The sequence below is a fragment of the Lissotriton helveticus genome, chromosome 4_1 (assembly GCF_964261635.1).
Source record: "Lissotriton helveticus chromosome 4_1, aLisHel1.1, whole genome shotgun sequence".
Taxonomy (NCBI): Eukaryota; Metazoa; Chordata; class Amphibia; order Caudata; family Salamandridae; genus Lissotriton; species Lissotriton helveticus.
Genome location: NC_136063.1, coordinates 564,899,833 through 564,920,586, shown reverse-complemented (window position 1 = coordinate 564,920,586; position 20,754 = coordinate 564,899,833). Strand labels below are relative to the sequence as shown.

The 20,754-nt window shown below is 42.3% G+C and overlaps 1 protein-coding gene across 1 annotated transcript in view; it reads right to left on the bottom strand.

Moving 5' to 3' along the window:
• LACTB2 (lactamase beta 2) overlaps positions 1-20,754 on the bottom strand; it is a 216,236-nt gene that overhangs the window by 164,835 nt on the left and 30,647 nt on the right. The window lies entirely within an intron of this gene.

Here is a 20,754-nt window from a genome sequence, read left to right as displayed (position 1 = left end):
TTGTTCACGACTAAATCACCCCTTGCTCTAACAGTTGGAAATTCTACTGGATGTTACTTCTGGATTTAAGCCTAATAATCAGGTTAGTTTGGTGCCTTACTGATCACTTCAGTGCTCATCTTAAATCAGAGCTACCAGATTGCCAAGGAGATTTTTATACGTTGTGTTTTCCTCCTAAATGGAACCCTCTAGAGGGAACATTTGTCAACTTTAACATTACTGTTCTGTGCAGGGTGGCACAGTACCATTTATTTGTGCAATCAAGAAGAGGACTCTGCAGACCTTCTCAGCATCCAGTCCTTGACATTTCTATAACTAAAGATTGATGAATATCTAATATAATGCATTTTTGTCAGGGTGCTTTGGTGATGTTATCACTCAATACTTCAAACCTTTCAGTGCTGGCACTAGATCCTCTAGTTCGTTCTTTTGGATAAGAGATGTGGGTGATCAATCTGTGCTTCTGGGAAGTTGGTATTGAACTTTCTCCAATACAGATGTCTATTGATCCTAGCTCATTCTTATTGATCAGCCATGTGAGTGCTGCTACCAGTCTTCCTCTCTCACTCCCCATCTTCTGGCTACTAGCCATCCTAATGTTTCTGGACCTACGACACCAAGCATGCAAATAAACCTCCTAGGAGGAAGTTTGTTTCTTAAGGTTATAATCAAAAACCTATACTCCAGCCAAACAGCAATTTAGGACATGGATGTGACTTTTTGAAGGAACTACAGAGACTCCTTGTACAATTCAACATCACCATTCTTGGAGGCATGGTATCCAGATCTTGACATACCTGCACCCACGTATCTCAGGACACTTGATGCGCAATGCACTAAAATGTATGAGTCCATCACTATAATGTCCCTTATACTCTTTGCCCTTACCCAACTGTGGCATATCTTGTTCACAAGACAAGAAACTGAAGCATTTTTTCAGTGGCAAATAATAATATTCTAAGTGGAGCACAGTGTGTATTCACCATAGCCAACCTTTACACACTCCCCACCTGCATTTTTCCTTTCTGCATTATTTGGATAGACCTTTATGGGATTCCGTGTTTCAGTATGGTCTATTAGAGCAGAAACCCTCTGGTACAAAGGTAGAAACCAGTACTGAAACACTGAAATAAAGTTGCATAAACCATCCTGAGCACAATACAGTTCATTTCAGTGTTGAAACAGAGGTCTTGTTTATGGCCCCGTTGCATACTTTGAAGTGGATAAATAACACCATCCTAGAACTTGTTCCCGTAAACTAGACATTTTCAGGCTGGAGTGCTTTGGAAGGCTAATTGTTCCTTGATGCTAAAGTATTATATTCACCGAAATGTACGGAACACAAGCGAAGATCTAGAAAGCCAAGTGATGTTTCTCTAGTCGGTCATTTAATGTCATTAGTAAATAGTTTCAAAAAACCTCTTTGAATGTAATACTCCAGTCATCACACAGTTGAAATTAATTCCATGCAGGAATCTCGGTGATAAATTGTCTGGTTAGTTTGGTATAAAGATGGATGCTAAAAACCAGATCAGAAAAGGAGCAAAAAATATACAATTTCCAGCAGATTTTTAAACCAGGATTAACAATGACCCAGTTCCATTTTCACTTTGGATGACCCTCTTTTATATCAAATGGATTCTCGTCTAATAACTGTCATTCCACTATAAGAATCACCCCAAAATCAATAAGCAAATAATGCCTCTCATGAATGATGATTTATTGGTTATCTTAAAGTGCTCCTTAAAAACAGTATGGTCTCTGTAACATTTAATTCAGAAGTATCGAGGCCACTACAAAAATGATGTTTGCTCTAAACGATCAAATTAATTATTTACCAATCTCTCAACTGCCAGGTGCATGCAAACGTTGTAGAAAGTGACAGCTACACAAATCCAAAATTTTGCTGAGGCAAATCATCTGTGTGCACGTTTAAAGATAGACTTTAGACCGGTATGAGCACCTGAAAAGATTTAATGTTAGTCTTTAATGAACTGACACTTAAATACAGGCAGAGACGTTTGGACTTTAATCAGCAGTGTTCAACAACATTGAACATGATCTTTGGACTGAGAGATTTCACCAGTGCAGAATAAAAGTGAAAACAATGAAAAATGGTAGCAGATAGAGAATCAATAGCTTTAGCACGTGGTGTTAGGCCTTGGAAAAGAGAGAAAGGAAATGTCTTATGTGGAGTAGGTGGTTGTCAATGCAATGGAACCTACAATCAAGGAGGACAGAGAATTTGTAGATTGGCTCCAAGACACATTGACCCAGTCATTACAGAGCCAGGGTCAATTGTCAACCACATCTTGTTCCCAGAGATACAGTTTACAAAGCGGTCTAGCATATGTTTCTGTTCCCTGAATCGCCATTGGAGTATTGTTCCACTCCTAAACTAGGCAATCACATTCTTGTTATTACTGCCTTTAAGCGATCCTGCTAGGATTATAGGCACATTAACAATGATGCTGCTCTAACACAAAACCTGATCCAGAACACTGCAGCCAGGCTACGTGAGGGCCTGGAAAAATTGACCAAAGCTCATCTATTCGGATTTCACTGTATCACACGACTCAATTATCTAATTAAAATATTATGGTGATGTTCGTGCAACATTACAAACATCTGCTGCAGATATGAGATACTCCAATTTGACAATTTTGGAACTCCATCAACCAACAACATTTCTTAGAAATGGATTGTGTGCATGCCTCTTCACAAGGGGACTTTTCCTTGGGATATCCTTTTAAATAGTTAGGAATGGATATCCACAGATAGACTGGCCGCTTCTACTCTAACAGACCATTTGTTCATCCTGTGGCATCATTCATGTGTGTAGGAAAACGGGGTGAATGAAAAGCAGAGATTTTGGTAAGTGGCCATCAGGAGATGTGATATGAATCCTGGCATCTCCATTTGACTGACTTGTGTGATCCTAGGAAGATTTCACAGTGCTTTATTGCTGGCACCAAGAAGTAGTCCTGTTTACTGTGTGTGCAAATTAAGAATATTAATTAAGGGTCAACAATCTTTTAGCCACCGAGGGCCTAATTACGTTGTTGGGCGGGGTTGCGGTCCCCAGACTAACCAACCTCTGTTCGGCGGCCCGACACCACAATTACAATGCGACCGCACATGGTGCGGTCGCATACTCTAATTTGTCTATGGGAACTTGTGCTGCGGCCGTAAGCCGGCCTTAGCACAAGCTCCCATGGACAAATGGGAGAATCTGTACATCCCTACACGGTGTGAGGTGCCTGCCACGAGGTGCAGGCATCAACAGGAGGGCACTATAGGTGTCCCCTCAGCCCCCAACTGGAGGCCGCAGTGTGAAGAGAGCCCTGCTAGGGGCCCCCAATGTTCCATGTCGGAAAGCCCAACATGGAAAGTCTGTCAGAAACCGACATCGTAATCCCTAAGGCGGAAATGCTGTCCAATGGGAATACATGCCGGTCTCCGACTGTCCGACGGGATCCTTGACTGCCTGCATCGTAATGCGCCAGTTGAAATTGAACCCGCAATGAAGCTCGGAAATCATTTTCCGACTCCCATTGCAATAAGGGCCTGAGCAGACAAAAAAAAATAAGAAGAGCATGTTCAAGAATTAATGTACAGGGGAAGTTTACAAATGATTTGTAATAGAGGATGACACAGCAAATTTTGCAAATCAAATCCCATTTGACCTCTCCATGTTCCTTTCAGTGTGGATAACACAAGAATAGGTGCAGACAATGGGAGGTTTGTGTCTTTGTTTCTTTTCCACGTGGGATTGACAAAGGCAGTTCTGGTACAGTGTTTTTCTCAGTTTTGTGGTTTGTGCTGGGCTTTATTCTGCATTGTCCCTACAGCGGCTTCTACACTCTGAGGATAGTAAAACCTGGATAGAAATCACAAATTTTTAGGTCTTGCGTGTCTCTTCGAGACATGCTGTATTCACGATATGGGCAGAAAGCTTTGCCTGCTTTCCGCCCATCTTTTTAATTGGCTCTTGTCCTTTGTAATTGGTGGCTTTTCATTGGGTAATAGGCTTGTAGTCACTCCTTAGTACCACCTGGTCTCTTCTTATAACTTCCCATGAGGACACCCATTGTGACATGTGTTGTTATTCCCTTTATATTACAGTCTCAATGCACTATTTTCTTAAAAGGCTTCAGGGAAGACACACACTTGGTACTAAGATAGGCTGGCAATGCTTTTCTTCGCTCACTAGAACATCTGAACATATGAGACAGTCAATACATTTCTCTTCATCAGCTCAACAGAGAGTACAACCTAATCCAAAATTGATGTAATAATTATTTTGCCACATTTCAAAGCTACTAATTCTATATTTGGACATAGCTATTTGAATGTACTCATTGTACTGTCTTGGGTAGGGTGGAATTACCGTATCTTCTGCAGGGTGCAGTACCATATGTGACCAAAAGAGGTCTGCAGTGCTGGTGCCTTGCTCACTAGGGACCTCTAGGAGCAGTTTTTGGTACAGCACCGAGACATGCAGTGCTGGTGCCTTGCTCACTAGGGGCCTCTAGGGGCAGCTTGCGGTACTGCACCAAGACATGCAGTGCTGGTGCCTTGCTCACTAGGGACCTCTAGGAGCAGCTTGCAGTACTGCACCTACACATGCAGTGCTGGTGCCTTGCTCACTAGGGACCTCTAGGAGCAGCTTGCAGTACTGCACCTAGACATGCAATGCCGGTGCCTTGCTCTCCAGGATCAGTTTGTGGTACTGCACCGAGACATGCAGTGCTGGTGCCTTGCTCACTAGGGACCTCTCGGAGCAGCTTGTGGTACTGCACCAAGACATATAATGCGGATGCCTTGCTCACTAGGTACCTCTAAGAGCAGCATTTGGTACTGCACTGAGGCATACAATGCTGGTTCCTGGCTCACTACGCATGCATTTTCAATACACTAGGTCTCACATTACTGTAAGTATGAGCTTTTGGCGTTGCATTATTATTTGCAACGCCAATACCTCAAACTATCAGAAATGCAAGACCTATTGCATTGCAAATGCTTGTTGTCAATGGCCTTTGTCTCTCCCCAGTAAGCTGTGCAAACGTTTAAATGACCTTTCTTTACCCAGTCTTTTCTTTCCCTGCAGCATTCGGGTTGCAGGGAAGGTTTGGTGTGCCAGAATTCACCCTGCAGCCTCACATTAATGTGCTGCTGTTTCTTATTGATACTTGTCCGTGGTACAGGTGTTACAGCCTCTTCCTTTCTGTGTGTGTGTGTGAAGGACGAGCCTAGAAATCACAGTGATTCAGACATGAAGCCACATGTGCAGCTTCCCACTGCAGAAACTTTTCAAGGACTAATCAATCTCCTCGCACCATTGAGCAGAGGAATACTTCAGCACATCTGCGGGTGGGAGGTTAATTTCACAGGTGTTTACCCGGAAATGCGGGTGACTTAACTGGTCTGCTATATTAGCTGTCAGGGTAAGCCCCAGGGGGTTTCTTCTCAAAGCCATTATTATTGGTCACAGGGATGCTGTAAGATTTCATTGGCTACTTTTTGGTAAATCTTTAAATATGCATCGTTTTAATAATAACAATTGTTTCTCATTATACTTATTATTGCTGTACTGTATTATTATAATATCTATAATCCAATAAACTTAATTTTAAACTTAAAAAAATAATTCATTGGCTACCAAGTTTAAATTGCACACACACCTGGATATGTCCTTTGATTAGCCAGCCTCTATACCTTGCCATCCCAACAGTCAAACTAACTAAGGATGTGTGCAGTGTTCTCTGTGCCTACAGCAAAACTATGAACAGTGCATGCATTTTCTTGTAGAAAAAATTCCATTTTCTGACATCAGTGCTTAGCTTGTAAAACATAAAATAATAATAAGTGCCAGGGCCCTCGTCAGGAGGGTAATTCCACTTTCACCATTTGTATTTACTGTCAGCAATGACAATTACAGTGACAGCACAACTGCTAACCATTACACTCCTACAAGTGGGACAATTCTGACTATTCCAAGTGTTCAAAGCTATAAGAATGGCGTTGGCGGTGATACAGCAGAGGTTTTCCTCTTGCAAAATTGTGACAAATTAGTAAGAAAATAATCATGACAAAATGTTCTGTAAATGGTGATGAAGGTGTGTTAAGCTCCATGTTTCTGGAAAATGAAAAAATGCAACTGATTTAGATACTGCATCGTAAAAGCATGTACAATGCTAGAATGAGTCTATATCATATTTATGTTTACTTAACAGATATGAATTATTAACACTTTAATAATTACGCTCTTGTTATCAGAAAATGCAATAATAACGTGTCTTGGAGCTTTACATGCAAAATCAAAATATTCCGTGCGTTAGAATTAAATAGCATTTTATGTGTAATGTGTACACTGAAATTGACAAAAGAAAAAGTAGGCACTTCACGAGTTTTAGTTGTAATAACTTCTGTGAAACCTTTATCAAACATACTTATAAATGTATGTGCGCCTTAATAACATATATACAAAGAAAATATCTATGTACTATTTCGATGTATGTGAAATGTAAATCCGTATTTGTAAAGCGCGAACTACTCACCCTTACGGGTCTCAAGGCGCTGGGGGCCGTCATGGAAATTAAGTGAGCTATTGCCCAGAGTCACATGGTGCCGAGCTGCCGCCGAGGATCGAACCGTGAACCCTGCACTCCGAAGTCAGCTGCCTTGGCCGCTGTACCACACCTCTCCACTACGTGCAACAGTGGCAATTCGAACAATTTTATGAGTACCTTATACTTACATGAAATAATTTTGTTGTGATTGAAATGTTTATTAATGCATTTATAGTGAAATTAATTTATGCTATGTGATGGGAGATTCAATATTTTGGCACAATAGCATCATGATTGAGCTCAATTTCATGTAGGCCTCTGTTCTTGCGGAGTATTTCATTGTTCATTTGACTAAACTTACAATGGTTAAGGGAGCAACGTAACGTGAATCCTTCATTTTTCCAGATTATATACTATTACCTACTACATCATCCTATCGAAGATTACCAAAGGGACAGAGTAGTCCGACATTCTAGATGATGTTAAGGGGTGTTACCCCGGAACTCATGGAGTATAATTGCTCAGACTTTGGAACTGAACTTAAAGCACTTACTCACCTATGATGCAGCATTGAGACGGACAACTTGGACATCCAAAGACAATGCCAACTGTGACGTAATACTGCTATCTGCTGCTGGCTGGTATGCTAGCGTAGTGGAACCTTTTCAGCTGGAAAGGTTCACGTCATGCTGCTGTGACTTTTAGGTTATAGTGACGGACCGAGACACATCTCTGTCTTTAACTAACTGGAACTGGTCACTTGGAGCTTGTTGAACTTTCTCAAAGGTTTGTATGAGGTTTAGTTGATTTCCTATTGAACCAATTGCTATAGCTATCTACTATTTCCCTCGGCTGAGTAAGATTGGTCCTATTATCCTTGAATCGAACAGAGTTTGATACTGCTTTATTAAACCTACTTAGATAATTCTAGGAATGTAGGCCATTTATTTTAAGGTTCTTTGCCCGTAAAAAGATACATTAGACCTTAAGTTTCAAACTACACTCTGCTGATTGTGACTCATTTGCTTGTGGGTAAAATCTATGATTGATACACTTTTAGTCTGAGTATTAAGCAGTGAAAGATAAAGAATTTAGAGTAGCAATTATCATATTCCTGGTCCTCATTTGGTAATTGCTCATCCTCCAGGTATTTCACTCCCTTTTAGTACAGAACAGGATCCATGGGCGTACAAACTGAGATTGGTGCTGGTCAGAGGTTATAGATTAAAATTAAATCCTAGATATTTAACATACAAAAAGATTTTGGGCCAAGTGTGCAAACGCTACAGCGGCAGGAATAAGTAATATTTTTTACTCTATATTAAATTAATAAACAACTGTTGTTGTGAGAGTCTATACATTAAACAAACAGTTCCACCATTTGGCAGACTGGCATATGTGCTGGTGCTGAGCACAGGAAACCACCAACTCAAATTAAGCACTGTCTGACATCGAAGAAAGGTCAGCTGGTTAATTTTACCGTACTGTCAGTTCATTCTGTTATTGTCTTTGGTGCTCTCTGCATTGGACATATCACCCACTTCTTTGCAAAGAGATCCAAGAAATGTTGGCGTAACTGGGCTCTATAAAGAAGATAATACAAAACATGTACACGTGCAAACAGAGTGGGTGACAGCAGGATGGTCATTTGGAAGAAAAGAAATTCAGTAATTGGACCACAAGAGGAAATAAGGTGAGTAATTTGTAATTACTCCTAAATACAGCTCCCATCCTTCTACACTTACTGAGATGTTTTTAAAGAGTTTTGACAGACAGAGTGAGTTTCAAACATGACGTGAGGAGTCCAGAAGAGGACAAAGATAAGACATATATGATTTTTTTTAAATGGTGTGAAGACGTAGTCAACAGACATGACAACAGAAGAGAGTTTCTCTGAGAAATTCAAGGATGAATAAAACACATCAAGATCTCTAGCTCAGCAAGAAAATGGATAGTAGTGAATGAGAAGAATATCAGAGGGGGAGTGGTTATGGCTACAGAGGCTGAAAATAAAAGGATCTCAGTTTTCTTCAAGTTGGGTTTTAAGAAGTGCAAGGCCATCAGTTTCTTTATTACATTTAAGGAAGCAGAAATGCAATGTGCAAAGAGTCAAATGAGGGAGGAAATGTGAAAGATTAGAGAGTCATCCACAGAAACGTGAGAGTTAAATTCGAAAGAAGAAAAATAGAAACTAATGTAACAGTATGCCAGAAGAGTAGAGGATTGAGAACCGAACCCTGAAGAATACCATAGAGAGCAGCCAAAGATACTGTAAAAGCTAGAAGCAATGCGGATTAAAGCAGTTAAATGCAGTACCAGATATCCCAATTTTACACAGAAAACAAATGCAAACAGAACGATCCATTACATTAAAAGCAGCATAATGATCAAGAAAGAAGAGAATTGAAGAGTACTAATTATGAGAAGCATACCATAAAATGTTAGAAAGTGTGGTTTCTGTAGAGGGGCAAGAGTGAACCCCTGATTGTACTGAAGAAAGAAAATCAGTAGCTTGAAGAAAGAATGAAAGCGGAGATAAACACTATGTTCCAGAATTTTGCAAAAAAAAGTAGAGAAATTGGTCAGAAATTTAGAAAGGTTGCTATACTCTAGGGAATGCTTCTTAAGTACAGGGGAAGCAATGACTGAGGGAAAGAGCTCTGATGACAAAAAAAAAACCCTAAGCATAAAAACCAACAAAGGAACAGTAAAGTGTAAACAGATTTTACTACGGGAGTGAGTAATGGATCAGCTGTAAATGCAGCGGTTCGAGTCAGAGATGAGGACTGGTTGTCTAGATAAAAATTACATAGGCAAGGAGAGGAACAGGAAACACAGATTGGTAGGGGATGCAGAAGAATTATTAGGATAAGAAGAACAAGTAGCACATATGTTGGAGTTTTTGGATTTGATGTAAAAGCCAAAGGCATTGTATGAAGAATAAGAAGCAGAGTTAAGAAAAGGCGGAGACAGCGAAAAGTTGAGAGTGCAAAACAGATATGCAGTTGTTCTAAAATTAGGTCATGAATAAAGTATCCTTTTGTAAATTTCAATTTAGAACCATAATGATTGTGGGCAGTATTTTCATCTTAAGCATTCTAAATGGCAAATAACTCTATAAAGAATGTATCTCCGCATAGAGCAAAATCTGCTGGCCTCATACATTAATACAGTAAAATATTGTAGCAGAAAGAGAAGCAATAGCTTTATGTGGCGTCAGGTCTCGGAAAAAAAGTGTTAGGAAAAGTCATATGTAGAAGAGGTGGTCGTCTGTGCAATGGAAACTACAATCAAGGAGGACAGACTTCGAGACGAGACACGTCCCAGCCACTACTGAGCCATGGTTGGCTGCCAGATAAGATGAAAAGTTACATGAATTGTGCAACTTAATGTATACAAATAAAAAATAGAAAGGCAAAAGGGGGGGAAAAGGAGAAAAAGGAGGGAAAAGAAGCCTATAAGATAATAAATTCAAAGAGAATTGGTTCAAATTTCAAGAAACATTATAATTTATTACATATTTTGAAAAGTTTAAAAAGAACAATTACGCTCAAGACAGAGTGTTGGTATACAAAACAAAAAACATATCATAAACCAAACCAGTGGCTTAACAAAAGGATATTACATGTATAAAGAAACAGCACAAACAGAAATAATGTGCCCTTCAAAAATGATGGCCACAAAAAGCGTTGACGGCGTTTCGACCGCTGTATTACTGTATGGTCATCATCGGGACTTGAGTTTGCTTGAGCGTTACACAACTTTTCATTAAAAACGGAAGACCAACCAAACGATAGTGGATGGCTGTCAAATTAGTTCCAGCTTGGAAAAAAGGAATTCGAAATTGATACCCCGTGTCCAAAGATTAAATCAGCGATATATTCTTCCTTGGCGCAACACTGTAAATCCGTCCACGCCTCGGTCAAGCACTTCACCGAGGCATGGACGGATTTACAGTGTTGCGCCAAGGAAGAATATATCGCTGATTTATTTGGCGTACTATCTAGTGGATTATGGATATCCATTATAGATTGGATTATAATCTTTGGACACTGGGTATCAATTTCGAATTCTGTTCTTCCAAGCTGGAACTAATTTGACAGCCATCCACTATCGTTTGGTTGGTCTTCCGTTTTTAATGAAAAGTTGTATAACGCTCAAGCAAACTCAAGTCCTGATGATGACTGTACAGTAATACAGCGGTCGAAACGCCGTCAACGCTTTTTGTGGCAATAATTTTTGAAGGGTACATTATTTCTGTTTGTGCTGTTTCTTTATACATGTAATGTCCTTTTGTTAAGCCACTGGTTTCGTTTATGATGGGTTTTTTTTGTATACCAACACTCTGTCTTGAGCGTAATTGTTCTTTTTAAACTTTTCAAAATATGTAATAAATTATTACAACCAATAATTGAACCAATTATCTTTGAATTTATGATCTTATAGGCTTCTTTTCCCTCCTTTTTCTCCCTCTCCCCCCCCTTTTCCCTTTTTATTTTTAATTTGTATACATTAAGTTGCACAATTCATTTAACTTTTCTTCCTGAACCTTCTGTTGGGTGTATCGATTGTCTGTCCCTGGTTCAGGGTTGTTGGACTGCCCCTGTAGTTTTTGAATGCCAGATAAGATGAGGCAGAGCACTATGAAGGTTCATTTGACTCACAGGTTATCGACTGGCAACATTGTTTCGACTCCTTCGCTTCTCATACCAATTTACACTGGATCTTCGATCCCTTACCTTCTATTTTCCCATGTTAGTTAACTGGGTATCTTAGGGATTCCCTTTCCCGGATTTGCTGAGTCCTTCTTATTAAACCAGTGTATTGAACTATTGATTTGGACCCCACTTCAGTGTGTTATTGTGTTTAGCACAATCTGGTTTCCTAATGTTGCAACTCTACTTCGGTTCTCAGGCAATGTTCCTGGTTTGTGTGGGGGGCTATTTGCAGTGAGGCTCCTCACTACAATGAGTAAGCATTCCCTGTTTTGAGTTGCTCTCTAGTACTTGTACATCCCCTTTTTATCAAATCAAAAAGAGTATCCCCCTCTATATCAGAGGAGTTTTTTTTTTACAATAGAAAAAAAATTACTCCCCTCTAAGCTAATCGGACCCCCACCTAAAATGTCAATATTAAATAACTATAACTCCCGTTGCTGTGTATCACAAAAATACACATCTGTACGTCTATTGGAGGTAATGTGGTGATTTGGAGTTGTGTAAGGTTTTTTCACTTATGTGGATAAAAGATTTGTTCATGTTCAATTCATTGGTGTATCAGGATGAGGACAGTTTTGGTTTGATTTTCTTATGCAGGGCAGACTATCGGGGCGTGTCGACTAAATGAGGCTCGGTGTGTGAGATGGTGTTGGGAAGGAGGCAGAAGAGGGTTTGTGCAACGGTGTACAGGGTGAGTTTGGTTTAAAAAAATCATTGTCATTTCAATTGGTTTCCATAACCCTTCGGGAGCAGGGGAGGGGCTGTGACACAGGAAAAGTCTAGAAAGTTCAGGGATGGCCTATGGATTGTACCAAATGACAGTTTAAGTGGACCACGGTTAAAGTAAAATAGTTTAGCATTGCTTTACTTGTGTGCTTCTCACAAGAGATCGAAATAGGTTGATAGTGTTGGTGCTAAAGAAGCAGGCTATGGACAAGAGCACAAGCAAGGATTTGGGAGGGGCGCTGGAGGCCAAATCAGTCTGGGGATAGTCTGTGTGGGCAGGCATTTAAAGGAGTTGAAGGATGGTGTAATTTTGTTGATGACAGCAAGCCTGTCATCATTTTCATTGAGACGACTTTATCAAAGATGAAGGGCACACCATGTTCTTATCACAGAAGATTGAGGTTATGTATGGTATGTGGTGATGTATACTAGTTCTGAGCAGAGCGAGAGCCAATAAACACAAGTTAGATGGATGCCGTGGAGGTAGGTTTGTAGTTGTATTCATGTAAACCTATGTGGATGAGATTTTAGGAATGTAATATTTGGATTTTCTTGGGCAAGTGTTCTGACCATTGTTCCTACCAGACTCACTCCGCTTTTGTCCATCCTTTGCTGTAGTATACAGGGAAACCTGTGTATTATGGTACAAAATAGTCAAAGACCAAGAACAAACATGAAAGATCAATCCTCCTCTTATTGTGTACAAGCGTTCAAGGTATCCGTGATGACAAGGATTTTAAAGACCACTTTTGCACAAAAAAGAATGTATTAATGCACAGGAAAGCAGAAAGACTATTGAGGCTTTAGGGTGAAGCCTGATGTTCGGATTGGCCATACCCACCCCATTATTTTATGAAAAAGGGTCTAGCTGTCCCCGGGGGCATATTGTAATCTATCCCTCACAACCGCCCCCTTGGGGCATGGGACAGAAAGACTGGATTGTTTTGGGGGCAGCTCCCTCCCATATCGATTTTTAATTTTGACTGGGGTCTAGTGGGTTTTCTGCCCTCTGGCTTAGATATGTTATGTTATGTACCCACTCTTTTATAGCGCACGGCTACCCAAACGGGTGTCCCGGCGCTTTAGCAAAGAGATCAGAGACCAGTCAATCCAACCCGCAGCTCGGAAAGTCGTGATGATCACGCAGAAAAGAGCCACGTCTTTAGTTCTTTTCTAAACATCAGGAGACTGTTGGCTTTCCGCAAAGAGATCGGAAGCCCATTCCAATGGAGGGCCGCTAGATAGCGGAAGGACCGACCACCCATCCGAGCGCGTTTAAAGGAAGGGACCACAATCGTGGCAGATGAAGCTGATCGCAACACCCTCTTTGGGACATAAAAGGCCAGTCTCTTCCTAATGTACAAAGAGTGTAATCACCTCCAGCCAGCTCCGGGGAGGGGCAGAAAGACTGAAATTGAAATTATGAGGGGGCTTGTGAGAGAAGCACAAGCCATTCATTCCCTAAGGCACAGCTTTCCAAACTGTGTGGCGCGACACGTTACTGTGTCGCGCGATGCAATGACGTCAAGGGCTATGAACTGGGTCCGTGCGCTCGAGTCTCACAGACACACTTTCAGTGAGCTGAATCACAATCATAAAGCAGATTATTTGCTAGGAGACTGTACCTCAGACAAAACATCACTCGAGAGCCCCGCTTCTGATAAAGGTCACTTTTGTTTGGCTCGGTTAATGTAGGAGTTGTTTGTCTCGTACAGGGCAGAACCTACTTTATTACAAATCCCCTGTAGCACGCGAAAAATTACGGATTGGACTTCATGATATACAAATTATGGACCAGGACTACTAATATATACGAGATCTGTGACAAAGCATAAATTACAGAAGAACGAACACAGGATAAGGATACTCTAATACCGCAACGTTAACGATATCGTGCTACCGAACTGTCCACTTCTTATTATAAGTCATAACGCCAAATAGAATACAGTGGACAGAACCCCACAAATAGGATTTAAACTGGATTTGTACTGCCCTGAAGAAGTCTTAATGTCCAAGACGGACTAGACGAAACACGTGTTGGCTGTTATATTGGAATTTACTTTGGATGAAGACGGCTGTTTTGGTTTACTTTGGATGAAGAAAAGCATACGAATAAAGAATAAGAAAAACTGAAGAAGGAGAATACAGATTTGTGGACTTTAATTGACTTTTTGAGTGCTCGGTGGATCATTTGTAACTGGTCAGACCACACAGGTGGTCCTGTTTGGAGTTGAGGCAACAGGCTCATATCTACCTGGAGCACCAAGTACTTTGTTATTTGTGAACTATTTTCCTAAAATTGCTGTGCGCTCTAAGGAACTGTTGTGAAATTTGTGTTGCCCCTGTAGAAGCATTACAGGGTCAGCAGCTAAACCACAGGAAGAAGACGGATATAAACCCAGAGGAAACACCAACGGAGCTCTGGCCATTTAATGAAAAATGCTCACAGTGCCACAAAAGCGCAACTCACACACGAGAACAAACAGGCTTCTACGACAGAGCGAGACTGCGCCTGCTGGGCTGATCGAGAGAAGTGTTAAATATGCTCTCACGAAGGACGCTGTGTGATGGTGATCTGATCGTGTGCTGATGGCGGGGATCTCTTCCCAATGGGATGCTATTATGTTCCGAGTGGGGTTAAGTGAAGAAGACCACAGCGGAGATTCTTAAAACTTTCATGTTCTGTGCCGTGTAGGGGACCTCGTTTGCAAACAAAGCATCAATTGGCATCAATCACACGACTTGAGAGACAAGACGCCAAAATCCATTGGGAATGTCACCCAGAGTAGTCTCCCGACGGATGCACAGCAAAATTAATTAAATACCCCTGATGCACGCACACACTGCACACCCAGGGGATATTTAGGGGTAAAAAAAGGTGCCCACGGCATGAGCCTCAGGATATGCAGTCAGTTACACCCACTGATGGAACTTAATGTGGAAAATCCACAAGTATACAATTTTCATAGCTGTAAATTCAGAGTTGCTTTATAGGCAGTGCTTAAAATGGAACAATAGGACTGCAGGTACTGTGTATCAGAGTACCTGCTTGTTTCTGAGAAGTGCTGGTACTCTCCAATTAAAAGTATTACCTCTCTTGAGAAACGCAGGTACTCTCCCTCTGAAAATAAAACAAGCATTGGCATAGCCAATAGGTATTTACCACACATTTCCACCCGTTACGTTTATGCAGGTCTGACCTGCTAAAATTTACTAGGAGAAAAGTGTGCAAGGTATAATATTCACCCCGATACGAATTCTAATGTGTGCGGAAACGAGAGTTACCACACATATCAGAAGTAACCAAACCACGAGTAATATGGCGTGCGTCTAGTACTAGAGGTGGTGGGATTGTAGCCAAACAGTGTGGGCCAGACTACACGGATGTTATTTCTTTCTCTCTCTCTTTGTATAAACTCTGGGGCTCATTAACAAGCCCTGTGCGCTGCTGGAAAACTAGAGTCAAAGGTATCAGAGCGCTTTACATGAGCACCAGTAGTGTTAAAGACGAACACTTGCATTTTTGTGTGTGTGGGGAGTTGTGTGGGGATGTATGGGTGTGTGTGTGGGGGGGTGTGGTGGGGTGGGGGGGGTGTGGGGGGCTGTGGGAGGTGTGTGGGGGGTTGTGTGGGGGGGGGGTGTGGGGTGGTGTGTCTGTGGGGTGGGGTTGTGTGTGGGGTGTGTGTGTGGCGGTGTGTGTGGGGGTGTGTGGGGTTGTGTGTGTGGGGGGTTGTGTGTGGGGGGGTTGTGGGGTGTGAGTGTGGGATGCGAGTGTGGGATGTGTGTGGAATGTGTGTGGGGTTTGTGTGGGGGGGTGAGGTGTGTGGGGTTGGGGGGGTGTGTGGGGGGTTGTGTCTGTGGGGGGTGAGGTTTGTGGGGTTGTGTGTGTGGGGGGTTGTGTGGGGTGGTGTGTCTGTGGGGTGGTGTGTGTGGGGTTGTGTGTGGGTTGGGGTGTGTGGGGCCCGAACCCACCATAGGTGGTTCGAGCTCGCTCGCTGCGCTTCCTCGCGTTACCGTGTCCCTGAAATTTTTTCACAAAAAGGTGTGTCACCAACATGAAAAGTTTGGAAAGCTGAGCCCTAAGGGGCTGCTCCCTCATATCCCTGGTGCTCCCGTAACACTGCAGACACTTTTTGACAGCCCATTATTTAAAAAAAGACAAAAAAGGTACAATTCTCCCCACCATCATTCCATAGCTCGTCTTGGTGTACATGTTCCAGCGCTGCAAATTATCTTTTTTCAAATTTTGAGATTTTATTTTCTGCGATTTAATTTTAAAGAATTTGCTAAAAAATGAGCTGGCACGGTTGAACACCTATCGAATTCATCGGCATTGTCTCGGACAAATAAACCAGCACCTACTTAAAACATGTTTAAAATGTGCAACCTCTGCCAGCTGTGCCACTACACAGCTTAGGGTGAAAAAACACAATGTGAAATTCGCAAGTTTTTATGAAAACCATTTCCACCATTAATTGATTGTGCCTGTTTCCAGAGAATGTAACGTAATTTGGACCTCCTGTCACTTAATTCCAGTGGCCCTTCATATGTAAATGTGTGTATACTTGTAAAGCGCACTATCACCTGAAAGGTATCTTGGCGCTGTATACCGCTGTGGAACCCTTCCTGGCTTTCCCTGTGAGATGCCCCCTTACTGGGCACCTCCAAGGTGTGGCCAGGCATCCTAGCGCTTTCGGGGCCGTTGTGGAGATTAAGCAAGCTATTGCCCAGAGTTGAAGAGTGGGACCCATGATTAGAGTAGGCACCTAGGCGAGAATTATCGAGTCCGTGGACATTGAGCCCAAGACCCTGCCGCGTCGGGAATTGAACCCTGGTCCCAGACCAGACCTCTGCCTCAGGGTCTGCCGCTCTAATGGTGAGCCACACTTCTCCACATATGGGCAATGGCTCTGGAAAAAACATCATAGTGGGGCTCCAGTTTTAACTGCACAGAAAGCTTTGCCGTGCATAGTCCAGCACACAAATAATAATTATATTTAATTTCGAGCACACCAACCCTCTGCTGAGAAACTCACGGTTTGTGTTCTGCCAATGAAAGTGTGCAGATTTATTTTTAGATTATGAAGCAGAGTTCATTAAAGTATGCAGCAAAAAAAGTGAATTTCGTGGCATAATGAGGCACACTTTGTGATAGTAATACTTCATTATTTTGTAATTTGTTCAAGTTGTCATGGTCTTGGCAAAGATTTCACCCCTTTAGTATGAGTTTAACACCCAAATATAGCACTAATCAACTGAAAGGTGACAAGCCAATCTTTGTGAAGGGCCCGCCGCTGTGTGGCCAACAGGTGTTGCTGCATTTTAAGTAACTAACTTTGTGAGCTACAAAACATTTTTTTTGTTTAAAGTGAAAACTATGCAGCAACGATGAAGTATGTGGCAAATTCAAGAGTATGCGGAAAACGCCACAGCACTGCATAGTTCCAGTGGCCCTGGCCATATGTAAAGACATTGCAAGAGGAAGGATTCAGTTCACATCTCACACTTAACAAAAACATTTAGACATTTTAAGCTCGGTCAGAACTTTTACATGGCAACACAACAGAAGTAAGAATTTGTTTTTAACTGAGTATATGAGACACGCACAAGGTAGTCAGTAGATGACTTGTTATGGTGGCTTCCTAGGAACACAGCGAGTAACAATGGCACAGGGTCAGGCTTGTGGAGGGCGCTGCTCCAGACTCCATAGTACTTCCATATTTTAAGAGACACCTGCTCAGACTTTGTGACAGCCAGATACCACCACAGGTTCCTTGAAGAGGGGCACAGAGTGGTTCCTTGACATTTATGGTTCTCTGCCTGGGATTCTCGATCACTGCCACACCTACCCACATACCGCCACCAAAAGAGTGCGGTATTTGACTCCAAATAATTTATTTACATAAGCAGCCGAACAATTATACTGAGACTCTTGTGTAATTGGTGCTCTGACATGAGCACTACCTGAGAACTCTGCATGCAGAGTAAAGGGGGGCGAGTTTGTGCACACGACATGAAACATAGCGCTTTAGTATAGAGCCCTCAGAATATCACTCAGGAGGGCATGTATGATTAAAAGAATAAGAACTAAATACAACATCCAATATCAATCAATGTCCAGCCAGTGCTTTTACTTATAAAATAAAGAGTACCTTACTTCTAACACAACAATGTACATAATCAGAATGCGCTTCAATTGCCACACTAAGATCACATGTTTGGGAGGCAGCCTAGGCTTCTCCTCTAGGACATGTTTAAAGAGGTATTTGAGTGCAAGTCAGACTTTAGGCCTCCTGGGTTATCTTGCAGGAATGTTCATGGGGAACTTGTTGACCCCTTCCCAAAAACTGGGATTACTTAATCCCAAAAGGGGATGGTCCCTCGCCCATCCCTTTTCTGGTGTCGTACCCCTCCATAGCACCTTTCTGTCCATTGGGATGTTGATGTGAAGCAGGCCAAAACAGTGCCACTCTGGATAGTGTCTTTGCACAGCCCAAAGCTGAGGATCGTCTAGTCTTCATCAGGACCAGACACAACCCACCACCAAAACAAATGTATGAGCCAACCCCAGCACCTCAGTAAAGCATGCAGTCGGTTTCCACGAGTGCCTGCATTCAGAGGTGCCCCGACTTCAGCACACACGGAGTGGCTATCTGGGATACTAGCGCTCACCCTATGGCTAAACAATGGAGGTCCTTTCCGGAGTCACAGTAGACCGCTATAGGTAGTCATGCCTCAACTCCTTCATAGGCACCCCACCCCTTCAAAACCTATTAAGCAGTCTGCTCCTCATGCAAGCGTGCCTCTCTGAAGTAGCCAGCCAGCTCTTGCCTTCAAGGTAGGCACATGACTGCTTTCCTCTGGCAGAAGGTTGAACTTCCAGAGTCTTAGGTCCCAAACCTGGCAAAGTTTGTTTCTGCTCCATTCGTACACTGTTTGCAGACAAGAGTTTGTTTAGAACACTTGACCACTCTGGGATCGGTTTCAGTCTGTCCAGGACCATTGCTTATTCTTCCCAGACAGGTCCAGTCACAGTTTGTCTTGCAGTGCCAGGAGACCCCAGATTCAACTCACTAGTCTTCTGTTAAGGGAAACCCAAAACGAAGGCACAAAAAGAAGTAGAGGCTTCCCCCAATTGATCAGGTGTGCGTTACACTTCGGAAAGAATGAAGCAGCAAGGGGGTAAGAATATTTTCTGCACTACGGAGAGAACCTTTTTTCTACTTTCCTGCATGCCCTCATACCTGGTCCATTTCGAAGGATCTCAGAAGTACTGGGGAAAATATCTGCAATTAATTTGCTGTCTTGGGTGCTCTCAAACCTCCCCACCCCCTTTGTAGGTCCACTCCAATGTACGAAATCAAAGTGGATTTGTATCTGGCCAAACCTAGATTGAACAAACACTCCACACATAGTCTACAATACACATATGGGTTACACACGTCATCAAGGTATCACCTGGACAGGGTGACGGACCCATTCAAAAGTGACTGTGATCCCACTTTAAACGATAGGCCATTTGGAAATTCTTGCTAGCATATGGCAGGTAGAAATGCCTATCATGCCACTATAATTTACTGCAGTCAACGGTGTCCATCCCACATAGCTCAATGACTTTATGGTATTCGAGCTCAGTGAAGGAGCTATGCATACTCGGTCAAAGAATCCCCCCCCCCCCCCCCCCCAACTGTGTATATGTGTGACTGTAGTGGGGAGAGAATCAAACGGTCAAAGATAATATTTTCAATGGGGAAACAGAGGCATGCCCCCTAAAGCTAAACATTGGACTTTTGCCACCCCACTCTGAATTTCTTAGAAACTAGGCCCTCTGTTCATCCATTTATAACTTTAGACTTCTAAATACTAGCACTCTGTTAAGGTTGATTGGGATGGGGTGGGGGAGAATCAGAGGTGTGGCGTGCACAGGTAACAGAACCGTGAGATGTGCTTAAGAGGCCCATGCTAAAAGCAGCCACGACAATGGCCTGAGGGCAGGCTGCTGTTATCTCATTATTTTAGCCACTAACTTTGCTTTTTAAAAACGGTCATACTGCAGCTGCCTGCTCCTAAAGGCTACTATGAACACATGTAGACAGTCTCCTCGGAGGTGTGAGTCCAAACCTCACCACTATCAGGACAGCTATCCATGACATATGTGAATCTCAGGAAGTAAAAGAAACCTTGTGACAAGTACTGCATCTCCCCTTGAAAATGAGGAACCAAGCTGTCTAGAGTATCCACTCTTTTAGTTCGAGTTTAATGTTGAACAACTATGGCTTGCTAGTTGATGGGGATGTGGAGTAGAAGACACCGTTCAGGCAGCACGAGTCATTCATAATAATTATAATGCCCAATCAGTATTATACTTTTAAAAGAAAATCTATGGGCTCCTCCGGAGTACAATTCTAAAACAGTTGTGGTAACAGTGCATCCTCAATTGCAATACTGTTGATTACAGTATTCTGTGGGTACACTATTACTACAGCATTCTGATTTGTGCATCTTTTGCATGTTTTCACCCATTCTGAAGCATCCAACTCAGAAATGAGTTTGTGCCGGAGCCATGCTAGGCGATTGTGTCAGATGAGACCCAATAGGGTTTTCTTATTAATTCTGTATTACTTTCCTTATTAAGATAATATGGTCAGTAACACAGGCAATGATGGTAACAACAACTGTATGCAGGCTGAGGCCAAGCACACCATCTGGCCTTTGACCAAATGGTTTTAGGTTGCACA